At 45.5% G+C, this 20617-nt stretch overlaps 2 long non-coding RNA genes across 2 annotated transcripts in view; one reads left to right on the forward strand and one right to left on the reverse strand.

The window, feature by feature from the left end:
- LOC122546242 (uncharacterized) overlaps positions 1 to 20617 on the forward strand; it is a 222544-nt gene that overhangs the window by 45204 nt on the left and 156723 nt on the right. The gene's annotated exons all lie outside the window — the stretch shown is intronic.
- Positions 1 to 20617, reverse strand: part of LOC148135411 (uncharacterized) — a 42735-nt gene that overhangs the window by 11437 nt on the left and 10681 nt on the right. Inside the window, exon 2 of the long non-coding RNA XR_015755162.1 lies at positions 3763 to 3890. This is a non-coding gene — a long non-coding RNA (uncharacterized LOC148135411). The remainder of the gene's footprint in view (positions 1 to 3762; positions 3891 to 20617) is intronic.

Here is a 20617-nt window from a genome sequence, read left to right on the forward strand (position 1 = left end):
AAAATGATTAAGTAGTCACACAACCCATATTGGAGAGGGCAGGGTGGCACGTGTCTTTCAATTTGGAGAAGGTGGGAGGCTCTGGATGCTGTAATCCAGGGCAAACGCATGCTGGAGGACATTCAGCTCAGAGAGATGGAACTGGAAGCCAGGCTGCAGATACACTGGGGCAAAATGGGTAAAGTTAACTGGACGCTTTATTCCGAAAGATGGTTATTTCCCCTCCAGACAGAGCCTTTGGTTGGGTCAGTGGACAGTATCAGGAGGGTGTGAGTGCGAGTCAGAGGGATCTGAGAGAGAATTGCAGGATGGAAGAGCGAACTGGCTGGTTACAGGAGTAAAAAGAATGTTGGGCAGGGGAGATGGTGGTAAGGGACAGAATAGTGACAGGGATTGTCTCTGTTCTCTGCAGTTGGCATCAGGAGGCCAGATGGCATTGGTGTCTGTCTGGCACAAGATTTGGGAACCAATGTACTCAGGTCTAGAAAAGTGGAAAAGGGAGGTTGCTGTGGTGTGGTCCAACAATGTCAGGACGAGGGAGTCTCTCTTGAGAGCACTTGAGAAGTTAGAAGCTACAAAGACAAAGCAGAGCCTCAAAGCTCTGAGCAGCATGGTGACTCACAGGTCAGCATCGCTGCCTGACAGCGCCAGGGACCCGAGTTTGATTCCACCCTGAGGCGATAGTCTGTGTGGGGTTAGCTCTGCGTGCAGTTTAGGGTGTTTCGGCTGTGCTAAAGTGCCCAGGCATGTGCAGGTTAGGGTGGATTAGTCATGGGGAACTGCAGGGCTGTTGGTTAAGCAGGTGGGTCTTAGTGGGATGCTGTTCAGAAGATCGGTGTGAATTTGATGGGCCAAAAGGCCTGCATGGACTATATGATTCTCTCTTGAGAAATGATTGCCCTAAGTCTGCTGTGACAGGAGTAGATTCCAGTTCATGGGACATCGACACCAGTTCTGAAGAAGGTGGGATTTGTGCTGTCTCTCCCCCCACCCTCTGTCCACCCCCCACCTATTCTGTCTCTCATCAGATTCTGTACACTGCATTCTCTCTCTCTCTGCTCCACCATTCTCTTCCCCCACCATCGGTCCCCCCAGTATTTCTCTTTGCCCTCATCCTCTGTTCCCCTGTCCATTTTCTCTCTTTCCCCCACCCTCTGCACTACCCCATTCTCTCTCCTCACACTCTGCACCCCCATTTTCTCTCTCTCCTTAACTCTCTGCCTGCCATTCTCTGTCCCACTCATTCTTTGACCCCAATTCTCTGACCCACCACCATCTGTCCCCCCAGTGTCTCTCTACATCCACCCTCTGTCCACCTGTCTGTCTATTTCCTCTTTCTCTCTCTCCCACCAGCCTCTGACTCTGTCCATTCTCTCTCCCTTCTCCTGCACACACCACCCCACTGTCCTTTTTCATTCCTCAAGCCCTCGTTGATTACTGTATCAAGCCCTTCTAAGAGAGAGAGAATGGACTGGTGACTCTACCTGGGAGACAGGGGTGCATGAGAAATGGCTGATATTTAAAATTGAGAATACTTAAAATGTATTCAGAAGCATCATTAAAGTCTGAAAGCATGTTCAATTCCTTTAAAAAAGCTGCAGGCATCTTTCTGAAACTTGCATTGAAATATGCAGAATTAGGTCACAATTGAGGACAGGCTGTAAGGGGTGAATGGTCTATTCCTAGTCTTGTGAAATTGGTTCCTACTATGTAGGAATAGTGTCATTAGGTTGAGAAGAATGGAAACAAACATTTTGGTCTGTGCCAATCAGATATCCTAAATTAATCTACTCCCATTTGCCTAAATTTGGTCCATATCCCTCTAAATCCTTCTTATTCAGATATGCATCCTGAGCCTTTTAAATGTTGGAATTGTACCAGCCTCCACAACTTCTTCTGGCAGCTCATTCCAAACACCTGCCATCCTCTGTGTGAAAAAGTTACCCCTTAGGTTCTTTTTAAAGTTTTCCCCTTTCTTTCTCAAACTATGCCCCTCCAGTTTTAGACTTCCTCTACCTTGGGGAAAAGAGCTACAAAAGTTGAGCAAAAGACAAAGTGCAAAATGAATAAAATGTCGACTCACAGGGGGGAAACTAATTGTGGGTCCAACCATTCTTTTTCTGCTATTGGCATTTGGACACTTAAAATCTGTCAGGAACACTAGCATCGTCACATCACCCTTTCTTTAGCTTTGACAAAGGGTCAGTTAGACTCGAAACGTCAGCTCTTTTCTCTCCTTACAGATACTGCCAGACCTGCGGAAACCTTCCAGCATTTTCTCTTTTCGTCACATCACATATTGTGCATGCTCCTGTGTCAGGAAGTACTGCGCAAGTTCACCGGTGTCAGCAAAATAGTACGCACACTCGCTCTCAGCTGAAAAGTCCCGAGACCTTCTTTCCATGGACCAATGGGAAGATTTGGATGACCGGAAGGAGTCTGATCTTCCTGACAAATCAGAGACACCCCATAGTACATGAATGCTGAAGTTCGCCATAAGCTTGGAAAGTTAGACAATAGACAATATACAATAGGTGCAGGAGTAGGCCATTCAGCCCTTCGAGCCTGCACCGCCATTCAACATGATCATGGCTGATCATTCCTAATCAGTATCCTGTTCCTGCCTTAACTCCATAACCCTTGATTCCACTATCCTTGAGAGCTCTATCCAACTCTTTCTTAAATGAATCCAGAGACTGGGCCTCCACTGCCCTCTGGGGCAGAGCATTCCACACAGCCACCACTCTCTGGGTGAAGAAGTTTCTCCTCATCTCTGTCCTAAATGGTGTACCCCATATTTTTAAGCTGTGTCCTCTGGTTCGGCACTCACCCATCAGCGGAAACATGTTTCCTGCTCCCAGAGTATCCAATCCTTTCATAATCTTATACGTCTCAATCAGATCCCCTCTCAGTCTTCTAAACTCAAGGGTATACAAGCCCAGCCGCCTCAGTCTTTCAGTGTAAGGTAATCCCGCCACTGTTCTGTTGCTGCTGCTCCTGTCTTTGAATGAAGATTGAGTTTCATCAGATTGTAGCATCCTTCCTCTGTCTAAACATCTGTGAATACAGCGCATTCAATTTATTTCTTTTCATTCTGGGTTTCGGTTGTTAACTTGCAGCAACTGAAAGGAAAAAGAGTGAATCCAGGGAGGGAACAGATGGAAAGGTTGGTCCAGGTCTGTGTCTCAATTAGCAAACACATGGCAATTGAAGTACCACAGTGTGAACTTATTGCCTTTGCTGCAGAAAAAAAAGTAGAAAGGAGGTGTATTGTTTAAATGGTGATACATTGGGATGTGGGGAAAGTGAGGACGGCAGATCAGAGCCAAAAAGTGTGGTTCTGGAAAAGCGCAGCATATCAGGCAACATCTGAGGAGCAGGCGAGTCGATGTTTTGGGCATGAGCATTTCATCAGGAATGATGTGTGGGTGTACAAAGGTGCCTCAGCGTCCTGCTACTCCAGTCAATGTGAGTTGTCAGACAGGTGGAGCAAGCAATGAGCGAGGCAAGTCGTCTATTACCAAGAGGAATTGAGTTCAGAAGTGGGGATGTCTTCCTGCAGTTATGGGGTTATTGAATGTATTCAAGGCTGAGTTAATCAGATTTTTGAACAATAACGAAGTGGATGGTTCTAGGGGAAGGCAAGACAATGATTTTAAGACCCGTACAGAACAGTTACACAGTCATACATCACAGAAACAGACAATTTGGTGCAACTAGTCCATGCTAACTATGTTCTCAGGCTAATCTAGTCCGACTTACCAGTGTTTGACCCATATCCCTCTGAGCTGTTCCTGTTCATGTACTTATCCAATGCCTTTTAAATGTTGTAACTGTATCTGCATCCACCACTTCCTCTGGACATTCATTCCACAAACAAACCACTTTCTCTGTAAAAAGAAAAAACTGGTGCTTGAAATCTTTCTCCTCTCACCTTCAAAATTTGCTGCCTAATCTTGAAACCTCCACCTTAGGGAAAGGACACCCACTGTTCAACTCACCTATAACCCTCAATTTTATAGACCTCTAAGGTCACCTCTCAATCTCCTATGCTTCAGTGAAAAGAGTCCCAGTGTATTCACCTAAATGTAGGTATATTCATATCCAATTATGATGTGTTCAATGCTGGTGAAGGCTCGTAAGACCAAATGGCCTGTTCCCATTTCTAATACTGTGACCAGGACAGCAAGAGACCATAAGACATAGGAACAGAAATTAGGCCATTCAGCCCATTACGTCTGCTCCACCATTCAATCGTAGCTGATAGGTTTCTCAACCCCATTCTCTCGATTTCTCCCTATAACCCTCGATCCCCTTGACACTCAAGAACCTGTCTCAGTCTTAAATATGGTGGCATCCATACGTAGAACAGTTGATCTTCTGTAATTACACCGGCACCACTCCCCACCTCTTCCTCTGCTACATTGATGACTGCATTGGCGCCACCTCGTGCTCCCGCGAGGAGGTTGAGCAATTCATCAACTTCACCAACACATTCCACCCTGACCTTAAATTTACCTTGACCATCTCTGACACCTCCCTCCTCTTCCTGGACCTCTCCATCTCCATTAATGACAACCGACATGACACTGACATTTTTTACAAACTCCCACAGCTATCTGGATTACACCTCTTCCCACCCTATATCTTGCAAAAATGCCATCCCGTATTCCCAATTCCTCCGCCTCCGCCGTATCTGCTCCCAGGAGGACCAGTTCCACCATAGAACACACCAGATGGCCTCCTTCTTTAGAGACCGCAATTTCCCTTCCCACGTGGTTAAAGATGCCCTCCAACGCATCTCGTCCACATCCCGCACCTCCGCCCTCAGACCCCACCCCTCCAACTGTAACAAGGACAGAACCCCCCTGGTGCTCACCTTCCACCCTACAAACCTCTGCATAAACCAAATCATCCGCCGACATTTCCGCCACCTCCAAAAAGACCCCACCACCAGGGGATATATTTCCCTCCCCACCCCTTTCCGCCTTCCGCAAAGACCGTTCCCTCCGTGACTACCTGGTCAGGTCCACGTCCCCCTACGACCCACCCTCCCATCCTGGCACTTTCCCCTGCCACCGCAGGAACTGTAAAACCTGTGCCCACACCTCCTCCCTCACCTCTATCCAAGGCCCTAAAGGAGCCTTCGACATCCATCAAAGTTTTACCTGCACATCCACTAATATCATTTATTGTATCCGTTGCTCCCGATGCGGTCTCCTCTACATTGGGGAGACTGGGCGCCTCCTAGCAGAGCGCTTTAGGGAACATCTCCGAGACACCCGCACCAATCAACCAAACCGCCCCGTGGCCCAACATTTCAACTCCCCCTCCCACTCTGCCGAGGACATGGAGGTCCTGGGCCTCCTTCACCGCCGCTCCCTCACCACCAGACCCCTGGAGGAAGAACGCCTCATCTTCCGCCTCGGAACACTTCAACCCCAGGGCATCAATGTGGACTTCAACAGCTTCCTCATTTCCCCTTCCCCCACCTCATCCTAGTTTCAAACTTCCAGCTCCGCACTGACCCCTTGACTTGTCCGGACTTGTCCGACCTGCCTAGCTCCTTTTCCACCTATCCACTCCACCCTCTCCTCCCTGACCTATACCTTCATCCCCTCCCCCACTCACCCATTGTACTCTATGCTACTTTCTTCCCACCCCCACCCTCCTCTTGCTTATCTCTCCACGCTTCAGGCTCTCTGCCTTTATTCCTGATGAAGGGCTTTTGCCCGAAACGTCGATTTTGCTGCTCATCGGATGCTGCCTGAATTGCTGTGCTCTTCCAGCACCACTGATCCAGAATCTGCTTTCCAGCATTTGCAGTCATTGTTTTTACCTCAGTCTTAAATATACTCAGTGACTGACCTCCATAGCCTTTTGTGGCAACGAATTCCATAGATTCACCACTCTCTGGCTGAAGAAGATTCTCCTTGTCTCTGTTCTAAAAGGTCTTCACTTTACTTTAAGACTGTGTTCTTGGGTCCTAGGAGAAAGTGAGGACTGCAGATGCTGGAGTATCAGAGCTGAAAATGTGTTGCTGGAAAAGCGCAGCAGGTCAGGCAGCATCCAAGGAACAGGAGAATCGACGTTTCGGGGATAAGCCCTTCTTCAGGAATCTTGGGTCCTAGTCTCTCCTACCAATGGAAACATTTCCCAATGTCCATTCTGTCGAGGCCATTCAGTATTCAGTCAGTTTCAATTCGATCCCTCCTGAGAGTGGGATTGTTAATGAGCATGAATCAGAACCTTCAGGATGAGATACAGCAGGGATTAGGTTCAGCAAGTTGAGAATGGAGGCAGTGTGTGTGTGGGATGGAGATTTTAAGCGTTTAGGGAATGATAGAGGAAAGAACGTTTGATTATATATTAGAATTGATCAGATGGGCTGAGGAATGGCAGATGAGTTTAGTTTAGATAAATGAGGTATTGCATTTTGGTAAGGCAAATCAGAGCAGGACTTTCCAGTTAATGGAGAATGTTGCAGAACAAAGAGACCTCACAATGCAGCTTCATAGTTCCTTGAAAGTGGAGGCACTGTTAGACAGGATAGTGAACAAGGCGTTTGGTATGCTTGCCTTTATTGGTTAGTGCATTCAGTACAGGGGTTGGGAGGTCATGTTACGACTGTACAGGACATTGATTAGGCCACTTCTGGAATACTGCTTCCAGTTCTGGTCTTTCTGATGCAGGAAGGATGTTGTGAAACATTGAAAGGATTCAGAAAGATGTACAAGGCTGTTGCCAGCATTGGAAGCTTTAAGCTGTAGGGAGAGGCTGAATAAGCTGAGACTGCTCTCCCTGGAGTGTCAGAGGCTGAGGGGTGAGCTTATTGAAGTTCATAAAGGGCAGGGATGGGGTGAGTAGCCAAGATCTTTTCCCCAGGGTAGGGGAGTCCAAAACTAGAGGGCATAGGTTTGAGGTGAGAGGGAAATGATTTAAAAGGAACCTGAGGGGCAACTGTTTTATGCAGAGGGTGGTGCATGTATGGAATAAGCTGCCAGGGGAAGTGGTGGAGGCTGGTACAATTATAACATTTTAAAAGACAACTGGGTATGTGAACAGGAAGGGTTTAGAGGACCAAATGCTGGCAAATGGGACTGGACTAATTCAGATATCGTTTTGTCACTGACAAGTTGGACCAAAGGGTCTGTTTCTGTGCTGTCTGACTCTAACTGTCTTCGGTGAAAGAAGTGTCGTTGTGAAGACTGGACTTGAGAGCAGCTTTCAAAGATGTTTTGCCCGACTGGGAGCAGAAAAAGTTACAGTGAAATCTTTCGTTTGTGAGACAGCAACTGAGTGAATGAGTAGATCTGGGATTTTGGTGAAAAGTAGGAATTCATTGCACTATAGGGAAAACGTGCTTTCAGGTTTAGCGGCAGTAAGTGAAGTTTTAGGTGGGTTTTTGTTTTAAACTGCTAATTTCTTTCAGCCTCCAATGTTGTATTTCCAATGCTATGCAGCAGAAGGAGCGGTGAATCAATAACTGGTATTGTTAAATGCGTTACGAGTTTCAATACTGCAGGTATTGCATTGTTTCATCAGCATTGTAGAGTTTACTGGCAGCAGCGGGAAGTGTGGGCTGTATTCACTAGAAACGATTAAACAGTAACACAAAAATGAGAGGGCAGGGTTGGACTTGTCTTTTGATTTGCAGATGGTGGGAGGTTCTGGGTGCTGTGATCCAGAGCAAACACAACTGCAGTAAATTATAGAAGCCCTACAGTGTGGAATCAGGCCATTTGGCACATCAAGTCCACACTGACCCCAAAAAAGAAAATGCCAGCCCACTGTCTCCTACTCGATCCAGTTGTTTCTGCTAGTGGGCAAGACCGTTCCAAGAACAAGGCCTCAAGGTAAGGGGAAACAGATTTAGGATAGAAATGGGGAGGAACTGCTTTTCCCAGACAGCAGTGAATCTATGCAATTCTCTGCCCAAGGAAGCAATAGAGGCAGCTTCATTAAGTATATTCAAGACACAGTTGGATGGGTTTTTGCATGGTAGAGGAATCAAGGATAGTTGGGATAATGCTGGTAGGAAGAGCTGAGACTATGGATAGATCAGCCATGATCTTAATGAATGGCCGAGCAGGCTCGACGGGCCAAATGGCCTACTCCTGCTTCGATTACTATGAAACTATAACCCTGCATTTCCCATAGCTAACCCACCTAACTTGCACATCCCTAGACAGTATTGGTAATTTAGCATGGCCAATCCAAATCAAGGCAGGTGAGTGAGTAGTGATGTAGTAAATAAACGTCAGAGAAAGATAGACAGGGACGAGGAGAATAAATGTACCAGGAATCAAAACTGGATTCAAAATGTTATAAAAATTGAAATTAAAAGCTGTGGTGTCTGAATATGTGCTGTATTGTAACGCAAGTGAGTGAATTGACTGCACCTGTTAAAGAGAATAGTTTTGATCTGAGACTCCTTAGAGACATGGCTTCAGGATGACAGGGATTGGATCCTGAATATTTAGTGGGTATGTGGCATTCAGGTCGAATGAGAAGCTCAGTTAAGGTAGAGGATTGGCACTAATAATCAAAGCACTGATAACATGGTGGTCTGCTGTTGGCTCAGACTTCAGGTTCTGTTTTCTCTGTCCTCTGTTGATCTGCCTGTTCCCACAAAGTAAGATGGTGTCAGTTCTCAGCTCAGCTTTGACCTCCTTTTACACCTTCTGATTCAATAAAACAGTAAATCAGTCGATCAAGGCCCAATCCACAATCTCCCAGCCTGTCAAACCATCCAGACACAGAATGTCATCATAGCAGGGAGTAAAACAAGAAAAGTGAGAAAAAATAAAATTCACAGTTGGTGCTTGTAGTTAATGTTTTTCATTAGAAGGTAAACCAGAAATAGGGGTCTCGCAGTGCCGTTCTTGAGGAATTCTCTCTCCCTTACATCTAAATATTAGTACCTTGCTCTGAATTGTAACAATACTCACGTCAACTAAAATAAAGCATCTGTTATCAAGTAGACATAGAGATGTACAGCATAGAAAAAACAACTTTTCGATCCAACACCCCCATGCTGACAAGATATCCGATGCAAATCTAGTTCCATCTGCCAGCATTTGGCTCATATCGCTTCAACTCCTTCCTATTCATATACTCATCCAGATTCCTTTTAAATGTTGTAATTGTATCAGCCTCCACCACTTTCTCTGGAGCTCACAACATACATGCACCACCCACTGCGTGACCCGTAGTTCCCTTTTAAATCTTCTCCTCTCACTCTAAACCTTTTGCACCCCCACCCTGGGAAAATGACTTTCCCATTTTCCCTACCGTGCCCCTCATGATTTTAAAAACCTCTGAGGTCACCAGTCAGCCTCCACTCCAGGGAAAACAGCACTAGCATATTCAGCCTTTCCCTGTAGGTCAAATCCTCTAATGGCAACATCCTTGTAAATCTTTTCTGAACACTTTCAAGTTTAACAACATATTTCCTGTCCTATAGCAGGGAGACAAGAATTGAATGCGTTGACCAATAAGACAAGCATACCAAACACCACGTGCACGTGAGTGTGTGTGCATGCTTGGTAAAATGTGTGATGGAGTATAAGCCTTTGCGAGGGTGGGTGTGTGTGGGGAGAGTATGTCTATGTATCTGGGAGAGAGCAAGTGTATGAGAAAGAGTGTCTGCATGAGTGTGTGTATATGTGCTTGTGTGAGAGTATACAGTACAGTGGATGTAAACCCAAGATCCCAGTTGAGGCTTTCCTCATTGATACTGAACTTAGAACATAGAACAGTACAGCACAGAACAGGCCCTTCAGCCCACGATGTTGTGCCGACAACTTGACAATCAGTCTCTGCTCGTCCACTAGAAATAATTAAGCAGTTCCACAACACACATTGGAGAAGGCCGGGTGGGACTTGTCTTTCAATTTTCTGGGAGGATCTGGATGCTGTCTTCCAGGTCAAACACATGTTGGAGGACCTTCGGCTCAGAGAGATGGAGCTGGAAGCCAGGCTCCAGACATGTTGGGAGGAAATGAGTAAAGTTAACCGGACACTTTATTCCAGGAGATGGTCTTCCCCTCCAGATAGCCTTCTAATTGGGTCAGTGGACAGGGTCAGGAGAGTGCGAGTCAGACAGGTAAAGGAGATCTGAGAGAGGGCTGCAGGCTGGAGAAGCTGGGTGGTGGGTGGGTGACAGTAACGACAATGTTGGGGAGTGGGAGGTGTTGGTAATGGACAGAATAGTGACAGGCATTGTCTCCGTTCTCTGCAACTGGCAGCAGGAGGCCAAATGGCATCTGTGTCTGTCTGGCAGGAGGACTCAGAAACAGAAGTGGGAAAGGGAGGTTGCAGCGGGTATGATTCAACAATGTCGGGAGGAGAGATCCTCTGTTGCAGGCTCACTAGAAGTTACAAAGACAAAGCAGAACCTCAAAGCTCTGGGTGGCATGGCTCAGCGGTTAGACCACTCCCTCATGACCCCAGGGACCCAGGTTCGATACCACCCTTAGGGGACTGTCTGTGCTCTATGGCACGTTCTCCACCTTGTGTCCGTGTGAGTTACCTCTGGATGCTCAGGTTTCCTCCCACAGTTCAAAAATTTGCAGTTCAGGGTGGATTGGCCATGCTAAAGTGTCCAGAAATGTGCAGGTTAGGGTGTATTAGCAATGGGGAAATGCAGGGCTGTAGGGTAAGTGGGTTGGTCTGGGTTTGGTGCTGTTCAGAAGCTAGTCTGCTGTGGAGGAATGGGTTCCAGTTCGTAGGACACTCGACATCAGTCCTGGCGAAGATGGGATTTGTGCTGTCTCTCTCTCCACTCCTACCACTTTCTCCCCCCCCCAACCATTCTCTCTCTCCCACACTCATACCCCTCCATTCTGTCTCACTCCAACCCTCTGCTGCCTTTCTCTCTCCTCCATTCTCTTATGCACCCTCGTCCCCCCCCCAGTCTCTCTTCAGCCCCACCCTCTATCCTTCTGTCCATTTTCTCTGTCTCCCCACACCCTCTACACCCCCCCCATCTATTCTCTCTCTTTCTGTCTCTCTCCCTTCCCACCCCCATCCTTTCTCATGCCTCAAGCCCTCTCTGAATGCTGAATCAAGCCCTTCAAGAACACGGAGAATGGATGGTGATGACTCTACCTGGGAGATGGGAGTGCATGAGAAATGGCTGGCCTTTAAACTTACTAGCTAAAATGATATCTTTAGAAACATCATAAAAGTCTGAAAGCATGTTCAATTTTTAAAAAAAAAGCTTCAGAATTCTTTGACAAAATTGCTTGAAATATGCGCAGTTAGGCCATAGCTAAGGACAGGCTGTAAGGGGTGGATGGTCTATTCCAAATCTTGTGCAATTGGTTCCGACTATGTAGAAATCGAGCCATAGATTTATGGAGCATGGAAACAAAATTTTTGATCCACACCGACAAGATATCCTAAATTAATATAGTGACCTATTCGCCAGCATTTGGTCCATATCCCACTAAACCCTTCCCATTCATATACCCATCCAGATGCCTTTTAAATGTTATCATTGTAGCAGCCTCTACCAGTTCCTCTGGCAGCTCATTCATTTCACGCACCACCCTTTGCATGAAAAGGTTACCCCTCAGGTCCCTTTTAAATCTTCATCCTCTCATCCTAAAGCTATGCCCCTCTAGATCTGGACAGCATTCCACCCTGGGGAAAACGCATACAAACATTGAGCACCTGGACAAAATGTAAACAGAATAAAATAAAATATCGAGCCACAGTAGGGAAAGAAAATTGTGACTGCAGCCTTTTTTTAAACGATTGGCATTTAGACACTTTAAATTTGTCAGTAACACCAGCATCTTCACATTGCATACTGCGCATGCTCCTCAGAGTCAGCAAGCACTGTGAATGTTCACCGGTGTCAGCAAAATAATGTGCATGCTCCTCGCTCACTGCAGAAATGGCCTGCAACATTTTTTAATGGACCAATGAGGAGCCCTAGACAACCGGAAGGAGTATGGTCCTCCTGCCAGTCAGAACCCTCCTTTTGTCTGAATGCAGACACTGGACCATGAGCTTTGGAAGTTGCTGCACCTCTCTGTGAATAAAGATTGAGTTTCACCCCAGACTGCAAACTTCCTTCCTCTGTCCAACATCTGTGCATATAGCACGCTCTTTTCTCACCCCCTTTTCCATTTCTTTGTTTCATTCTGGGATTCAATTGTTGACTTGCAGGAACTGAAAGGAAAGGGAGTGAACAGACTCTGGAAAAGCCGTCCACATCTGGGTCTCCATTGGCAAACACATGGTAAATGCAGGACCACAGTTTGAAGTTATAACCTTTGCTGCAAAAAGAAAAAGCAGAAAAGAGGTATATGGTTTAAATGGTGATATATTGGGATGTGGAGAAAGTGAGGAGTGGAGAAAGTGAGGACTGCAGATCAGAGTCAGGAAGATTGGCGTTGGCAAAGCACAGTAGGTCAGGCAACATCAAAGAAGCAGGAGAAAAAAATGTATCGGGCTTGACCCTTTCGTCAGGAATGATGTGTGGATGTACAAAGGCGCCTCTGTGTCCTTCTACACCAGTCAATGTCAGTTGTCAGACTGGTGCAGCAAGCAATGAGATTGGCAAGTGATATATTAGCAAGAGGAATGGAGTTCAGAAGTGGGGATGTCTTCTGCAGTTAGGGGGTCATTGAATATATTCAAGGCGGAGTTCATCTGATTTTTGAACAACAAGGAAGTGTATGGTTCTGGGGAAAGGCAAGAAAATAGTTCTATGACCAGTATTGTACAGGAACAGTCATACAGCCCAAAAACAGTCCCTTCAGTCCATCTCGTCCATGCAGACTATGTTCTCAAATTAAACTAGTCCCACTTGCTAGTATTTGGCCCATATCACTCTGAACCTTTCTGATTCATGAACTTATGCAAATATCTTTTGAACGTTGTTACAGTACTTGTATTCAGAACTTCCTCTGGACCATGCATTCCACAAAGAAATTGCTTTCTTAAAAAAAAATCCTCGTTTTTTTGAAAAAGTCTTTCTCCTTTCACCTTCAACATTTGCTCCCTAATCATGAAAACCCCACCCCAGGGAAAAGACACTTGCCGTTTACCTCATCTATACCCCTCATGATTTTATAACCCTCTACAAGGTCACGTCTCAACCTCCTATGCTCCAGTGAAAAAAGTCCCAGCCTATCCGCCTAGATGTATCCAATGAGAGAGGAAAAAGCATTTGATATAATTTAGAATTGATTGGATGTACTGATGGTTTGAGGCTTGGCAGATGGATAATTTAAATAAATGCGAGTTGTTTCAAAGAGACCTTGGAGTGCAGGTTTATAGTTTCTTGCAAGTGCAGAGGCCGGTTGATAGGATAGTGAAGGTGTTTCCTTTATTGGTCAGAGCATTGAGTATAGGTGTTGGGAAGTCATGTTGCAGCTATGCAGGTCATTGGTTAGGCCACTTTTGGAATACTGCATTCAGTTCTGGTCTCCCTGCTATAGGAAAGATGTTATGAAACTTTGAAAGGGATTGGAAAAGATTTACGCTGCTGTTCTCAGACTTGGAAGGTTTGAGCTTTTGGGAGAGACTGAATAGGCTGGGGCTGTTTTCCACGGAGCATCGGAGGCTGAGGGGTGACCTTACAGAAGTGTATAAGGGGCAGGGATAGGGTGAATAGCCAAGATCTTTGCCCCAGGGTATAGGAGTCCAAAATAAAGGGGAGAGAAAGAAACCTACACTGCTAACTGACACAGCAGTAAATCTGCCATTACAGAACATCAGAGTGAGTGTAGGGAAAATTAACAAACAGCAAAATTCACATATACCTTTGGAGGAACCTGTGGGAGAGAGCTCACAGCACAGGAACAGATAAGTGCATAGTTTTTAACGTGTAACCTTGCTGTATGTCTACACTGGTGTACAGAGTGGGTTCTTTCTTGATTATATGTTTAATTGAAGTCTGTCTCTATTAAATGTAAAAAATGTAAACTGTAAGTATTAGGTTAGCCTGGAGCACTGGTTTTCAGTGCAAAACAATGGTGCTATTGTCTGGTTCTGTAGATTGTGGAGGACATATGGCCTTTCTTAGAGTAATATACTCTTCCTGTCTGATGTGGGAAATTAGGGAGAGTTTCAATGTTACTGTTGATTATGTCTGCAGTAAATGTGTTTGGTTGTGAATCACATGGCTCAGCTGGAGCGACAGTTCGAGGAATGAGGAATTTACAAGAATATTACAATGAGGAATACATCCAGGAAAGTCATTTGGGTGGAATTGAGAAATAAAGAGTTAATCACCTAATTGCGATTGCATTACAGATCGCTGAATAGTCAATCGAAAATAGAGAAACAAATTTGTAAGGAGATTTCAGTTATCTGTAAGAATAATGGGTGGTTATGGTTAGGGATTTTAACTTTCCAAACACAGAGTAGGGGGTGTGACGGATGGCAGTTATCAGAAGGAAGAAAAACTGCAAATACAGTCAGGTGGATGGGTTAGCTCCAGGGAAGGTAGGAGGGGTAGGCAGGTAGTCCAGGAGTCTTCTGTGGTTATCCCCATTTCAAACAAGTATGCGGATTGGAAAATGTAGGGGGTGATGGAATGTCAGGGGAATGTAGCACAAACAGCCACATAACTGGTACCCAGGCAGGTTCTAATGCAATGAGGGTTATGTTGGGATCCAAGCGATCGATTGTGAAGAGGACTCTCCAGTCAGAGGCACAAACAAGTTCCCGTGGTCAGCAGCAAAAAATAAGAATGGTGTGTTACCTCCCTGGTGCCAGGATCAAGGATGTCTCAGAAATGGTGCAGAATGTTCTCAAAGGGGAGAGGGACCAGCAGGACATAGAACATAGAACAATACAGCACAGAACAGGCCCTTCGGCCCACGATGTTGTGCCGAACATTTGTCCTAGCTTAAGCACCCATCCATGTACCTATCCAATTGCCGCTTAAAGGTCACCAAAGATTCTGACTCTACCACTCCCACAGGCAGCGCATTCCATGCCCCCACCACTCTCTGGGTAAAGAACCCACCCCTGACATCTCCCCTATACCTTCCACCCTTCACCTTAAATTTATGTCCCCTTGTACCACTCTGTTGTACTCGGGGAAAAAGTTTCTGACTGTCTACTCTATCTATTCCTCTGATCATCTTATAAACCTCTATCAAGTCACTCCTCATCCTTCGCCGTTCCAATGAGAAAAGGCCTAGCACTCTCAACCTATACGAGGACGACCTATTCTCCACTCCAGGCAACATCCTGGTAAATCTTCTCTGCACCCTCTCCAAAGCTTCCACATCTTTCCTAAAGTGAGGCGACCAGAACTGCACACAGTACTCCAAATGTGGCCTAACCAAAGTCCTGTACAGTTGCAACATCACTTCACGACTCTTGAATTCAATCCCTCTGCTAATGAACGCTAATACACCATAGGCCTTCTTACAAGCTCTATCCACCTGAGTGGCAACTTTCAAAGACCCCAAGATCCCTCTGTTCCTCCACCTCACTAAGAACCCTACCGTTATCCCTGTATTCCGCATTCTTATTTGTCTTTCCAAAATGGACAACCTCACACTTGGCAGGGTTGAACTCCATCTGCCACTCCTCAGCCCAGCTCTGCATCTTATCCAAGTCCCTTTGCAGCCGACAAGAGCCCTCCTCACTATCCACAACTCCACCAATCTTCGTATCATCTGCAAATTTACTGACCCACCCTTCGACTCCCTCATCCAAGTCATTAATAAAAATTACGAACAGCAGAGGACCCAGAACTGATCCCTACGGAACTCCACTTGTAACTGGGCTCCAGGCTGAATATTTACCATCTACCACCACTCTCTGACTTCGACCGGTTAGCCAGTTTTCTATCCAATTGGCCAAATTTCCCTCTATCCCATGCCTCCTGACTTTCCGTATAAGCCTACCATGGGGAACCTTATCAAATGCCTTACTAAAATCCATGTATACTACATCCACTGCTCTACCCTCATCCACATGCTTGGTCACCTCCTCAAAGAATTCAATCAGACTTGTAAGGCAAGACCTACCCTTCACAAATCCGTGCTGGCTGTCCCAAATCAAGCAGTGCCTTTCCAGATACTCATAAATCCTATCCCTCAGTACCCTTTCCATTACTTTACCTACCACCGAAGTAAGACTAACTGGCCTGTAATTCCCGGGGTTATCCCTATTCCCTTTTTTGAACAGGGGCACAACATTCGCCACTCTCCAGTCCCCTGATACCACCCCCGTTGACAGTGAAGATGAAAAGATCATTGCCAACGGTACTGCAATTTCCTCTCTTGCTTCCCACATAATCCTAGGATATATCCCATCAGGCCCGGGGGATTTGTCTATCCTCAAGTTGTTCAAAATGTCCAACACATCTTCCTTCCTAACATGTATCTCCTCTAGCTTACCAGTCCGTTTCACACTCTCCTCTTCAACAATACGGTTCCTCTCATTCGTAAATACTGAAGAAAAGTACTCATTCAAGACCTCTCCTACCTCTTCCGACTCAATACACAGTCTCCCACTACTGTCCTTGATTGGACCTACCCTCGTTCTCGTCATTGTCATGTTTCTCACATACCCATAAAATGCCTTTGGGTTATCCTTGATCCTATCCGCCAGAGATTTTTCATGCCCTCTCTTGGCTCTCCTAATCCCTTTCTTCAGGTCCCTTCTGGCTATCCTGTATCCCTCCACTGCTCTGTCTGAACCCTGTTTCCTCAACCTTATGTAAGCCTCCTTCTTCCTCTTTACAAGACATTCAACCTCCCTCGTCAACCAAGGTTCCCTCACACAACCATTTCTTTCCTGCCTGACTGGTACATACATATCAAGGACACGTCGTATCTGTTCCTTAAAAAAGTTCCACATTTCCACGACATCCTTCCCCGACAACTTATGCTCCTCAGATCCTGTCTTACAGCATCGTAATTACCCTTCCCCCAATTGTAAAACCTACCCTGTTGCACGCACCTATCTCTCTCCATAACCAAGGTGAAAGTCACAGAATTGTGGTCACCATCACCAAAATGTTCACCCACTAACAACCCATCACTTGTCCCGGTTCATTACCGAGTACCAAATCCAAAATGGCCTCCCCTCTGGTCGGACAATCTACATACTGTGTTAGAAAAGCTTCTTGGACACACTGCACAAACACCGCCCCATCCAATCTACTTGATCTAAAGAGCTTCCAATCAATATTTGGGAAGTTGAAATCGCCCATGACTACTACCCTGTGGCTTCTGCACCTTTCCAAAATCTGTTTCCCAATCTGTTTCTCCACATCTCTGCTGCTATTGGGGGGCCTATAGTAAACACCCAACAAGGTGACTGCACCTTTCCTATTTCTGACTTCAGCCCATACTACCTCTAAAGGCAGATCCCCCTTGAACTGCCTTTCTGCAGCTGTTATATCATTTCTAATTAGCAACGCCACCCCCCCTCCTTTTTTACCACCCTCCCTAATCCTACTGAAACATCTGTAACCAGGAACCTCCAACAACCATTCCTGTCCCTCTTCTATCCACGTTTCCGTGATGGCCACAACATCGTAGTCCCAGGTACCTATCCACGCCTTAAGTTCACCGACCTTATTTCTGATACTCCTTGCGTTGAAGTATACGCACTTGAACCCATCTCTGTGTCCGCAAGTATTCCCTATCAGTGCTACCTTCTTCACCGCCTCCCCACACACTTGGACATCCTGACAAACAGCTAGCCTACTTGCTGGACTACAAGTCCGGATCCCATCCCCCTGCCAAATTAGTTTAAACTCCCCGAAGATAGCTAGCAAATCTACCCCCCAGGATATTGGTGCCCTTCTGGTTCAGGTGCAACCCGTCCTGCTTGTACAGGTCCCACCTTCCCCAGAATGCAGTCCAATTGTCCAAATACCTGAAGCCATCCCTCCTACATCATCCTTGCAACCACGTGTTCAACTGCACTCTCTCCCTAATCCTTGCCTCACTGTCACGTATACCTCACATCATTGTATACATTGGAACCAATGGCAGAGGAAGGAAGGAAAAAGGACGAGATTCTGAAGGGAAAATATAGGAAGTTAGGCAGGAATTTAAAAAGGTGGACCTTGAAGGTAGTCATACTTGGATGACTCCTAGTGCTGTGAGCTAATGAGTATAGGAATAGGAGGATAGAGCAGATGAAAGTGTGGCTGAGGAACTGGTGCATGGGAGAAGGGTTGACATTTTTGGATCTTTGGAAATCTTCTGGGGTAGAAGTGACTTGTACAGGAAGGATGGATTGCACCCGAGTTGAAAGGGGACCAATATTCTGGCAGGGAGATTTGCTCGAGCTGCTCAGGAGGGTTTTAACTAATAATGTGGGAAATAGTGAAGACAGAAATCAATCTGAGACTGATACAGTTGGGAAAGGGAACAAGTCAAACAGCCAGGGCAGAAAGGAACAAAGCTGAGAACAAGGTCGGACTGATAAATTAAACTGCATTTCCTTCAATGCAAGAGGCCTAACAAGGAAAGCAATGTCTTTGGGTCATGGTTAGAGACTTTATACTGGGATATCATAGCAATTACAGAAATGTAGCTCAGAGATGGACAGGACTGGCATCTTATCCTCCAGGAGATAAATGCTATAGCAAGGATAGAAAAGGGGGCAAGAGAGGATTGGGAGTGATGTTTTTGATAAGGGATGGTTTTACTGCTGCACTTCGGTAGGATATTCCTAGAAATACAACCAGGGAAGTTATTTGGGTGGAACTAAGAAATAAAAAAGGGATGATCACCTTGTTGGGATTGTATTATAGACCACCAAATAGTCAGCCGGAAATTGAAAAATAAATTTGTAAGGAACTTTCAGTTATTTGTAAGAATAATAGGGTGGTTATGGTAGGGAATTGTAACTTTCCAAACATAGTCTGGGACTGCCGTAGTTTAAGGGTTTGAATACGTAGATGCTGGAGATTAGAGTAGAGAGCGTGGTGCTGGAAAAGCATAGCATGTCAGGCAGCATCTGAGGAGCAGGAAAAATTGATGAAGGGCTTTTGCTGGAAACGTTGATTTTCCTGCTTCTCGGATGCTGCCTGACCTGCCATGCTTTTCCAGCACCAAACTCTCAGATCTAAAAGTGGAAGTTCTAAATTGGAGCAAGGCTAATTTTGACGGTATTAGGCTGGAACTTTCAAAAGTTCATTGATAACAGGTGTTCGCAGGTCAAGCAATAGCAGGAAAATGTGAAGCCTTCTAAAATTAGATAACGAGAGTCCAGAGATAGTACATTTCTGTTCAGGTGAAAGTAAAGGCTGGTAGGTAAAAGGAATGCTGGGTGACTAGAAAAATTGAGGTTTTAGTTAAAAAAAAGACAGAAGCATATGACAGGGGTAGACAGAAGAGATCAAGTGAATCCCTCAAGTATAAAGTTAGTAGGAGTATATACTTAAGAGGGAAATCAGGAAGGCAAAAAGGGGTCAGGACGTAACTTTGGTAAATAGGGCTAAGGAGTATCTGAAGGGTTTTTATAAATACATTAAGAACAAAAGGGTAACGAGGGAGAGAATAGGGCCCCTCAAAGAATAGCAAGGCAGCCTATGTATGGAACTGCAGGAGATGGGGGAGATACTAAGCAAATATTTTGCATCCGTGTGTTTTAAAAATTTTCAAGGTCAGAGTAGTCTGACACAGAACAAACGACCAAGAGGCGAGACTGCTAGAATATGGGCATTTTATTCCCCGCAGCGTCGCACAACGGGTCTGGCTTATACTCACTCTACATGTTACAAAAACTGGGAGCCGTCAGTTCTCGTAGAGCGGTTGCCAACAACCCACGCTCGGCGGTTAAACGTAACCCCGGAGCAGACTCACCGAACTGGAGACTTTTCCAGCTGATATACTCTCTTCCAGATATAAACATTCATGTGAACAGCAGAGCAAGGCTAAAAAACACATTCCATTCTGGTTACATACAGATAAGAAGATTCACACGGGACTAAGCAACACCTCCATTCCGGTTAGATTCACACATGTATTGGGACATAATTTTTAACCGTTTCACCACATTCCACTGCTTGGAATTTTACACCACATTCCACTGCTTGGCCCAATACATGTGTTACATTATGATTCACACATGTATTGGGACATAATTTTACACCACACCGTGCTTACTTTGGAGAAGGGCATGGAATTTCTAAAATGTGGGGAAATAGATGGTGACATTTGAAAACTGTCCATATTAGAGAGGTGGTGGTGCTAGATGTCTTCAAACGCACAGAAGTAGATAAATCATCAGGTGTACCTTAGAACTCTGTGGGAAGCAAGGGAAGTGATTGCTGGGCCCCTTGCTGAGATATTTCCATCACTGATAGGCACAGGTGAGGTGTTGGAAGACTGGAAGTTAGCTACCGCGGTGCCACTGTTTAAGAAATGTGGTAAGGAAAAGAACGGGAACTATAGATCGGTAAGCCTGATGATGGGTAAGTTGGAGAGAATCCCAAGGGACAGGATTTGCATGTATTTGGAAAGGCAATGACTGATTCCAGATAGTAATCATAGCTTTATGCTTTGGAAATCATTCTCATGAATTTGATTGTTCTTTGAAGTATTAAAAAGGACGTTTGATAAGGGAAGAGTAGTGGACGTGATCTATATGGACTTCAGTGAGGGGTTCGATA

The sequence above is a fragment of the Chiloscyllium plagiosum genome, unplaced genomic scaffold, assembly GCF_037043375.1.
Source record: "Chiloscyllium plagiosum isolate Xiang-an unplaced genomic scaffold, Cpla_swu_hap1 HiC_scaffold_49, whole genome shotgun sequence".
In the NCBI taxonomy this organism is placed as follows: domain Eukaryota; kingdom Metazoa; phylum Chordata; class Chondrichthyes; order Orectolobiformes; family Hemiscylliidae; genus Chiloscyllium; species Chiloscyllium plagiosum.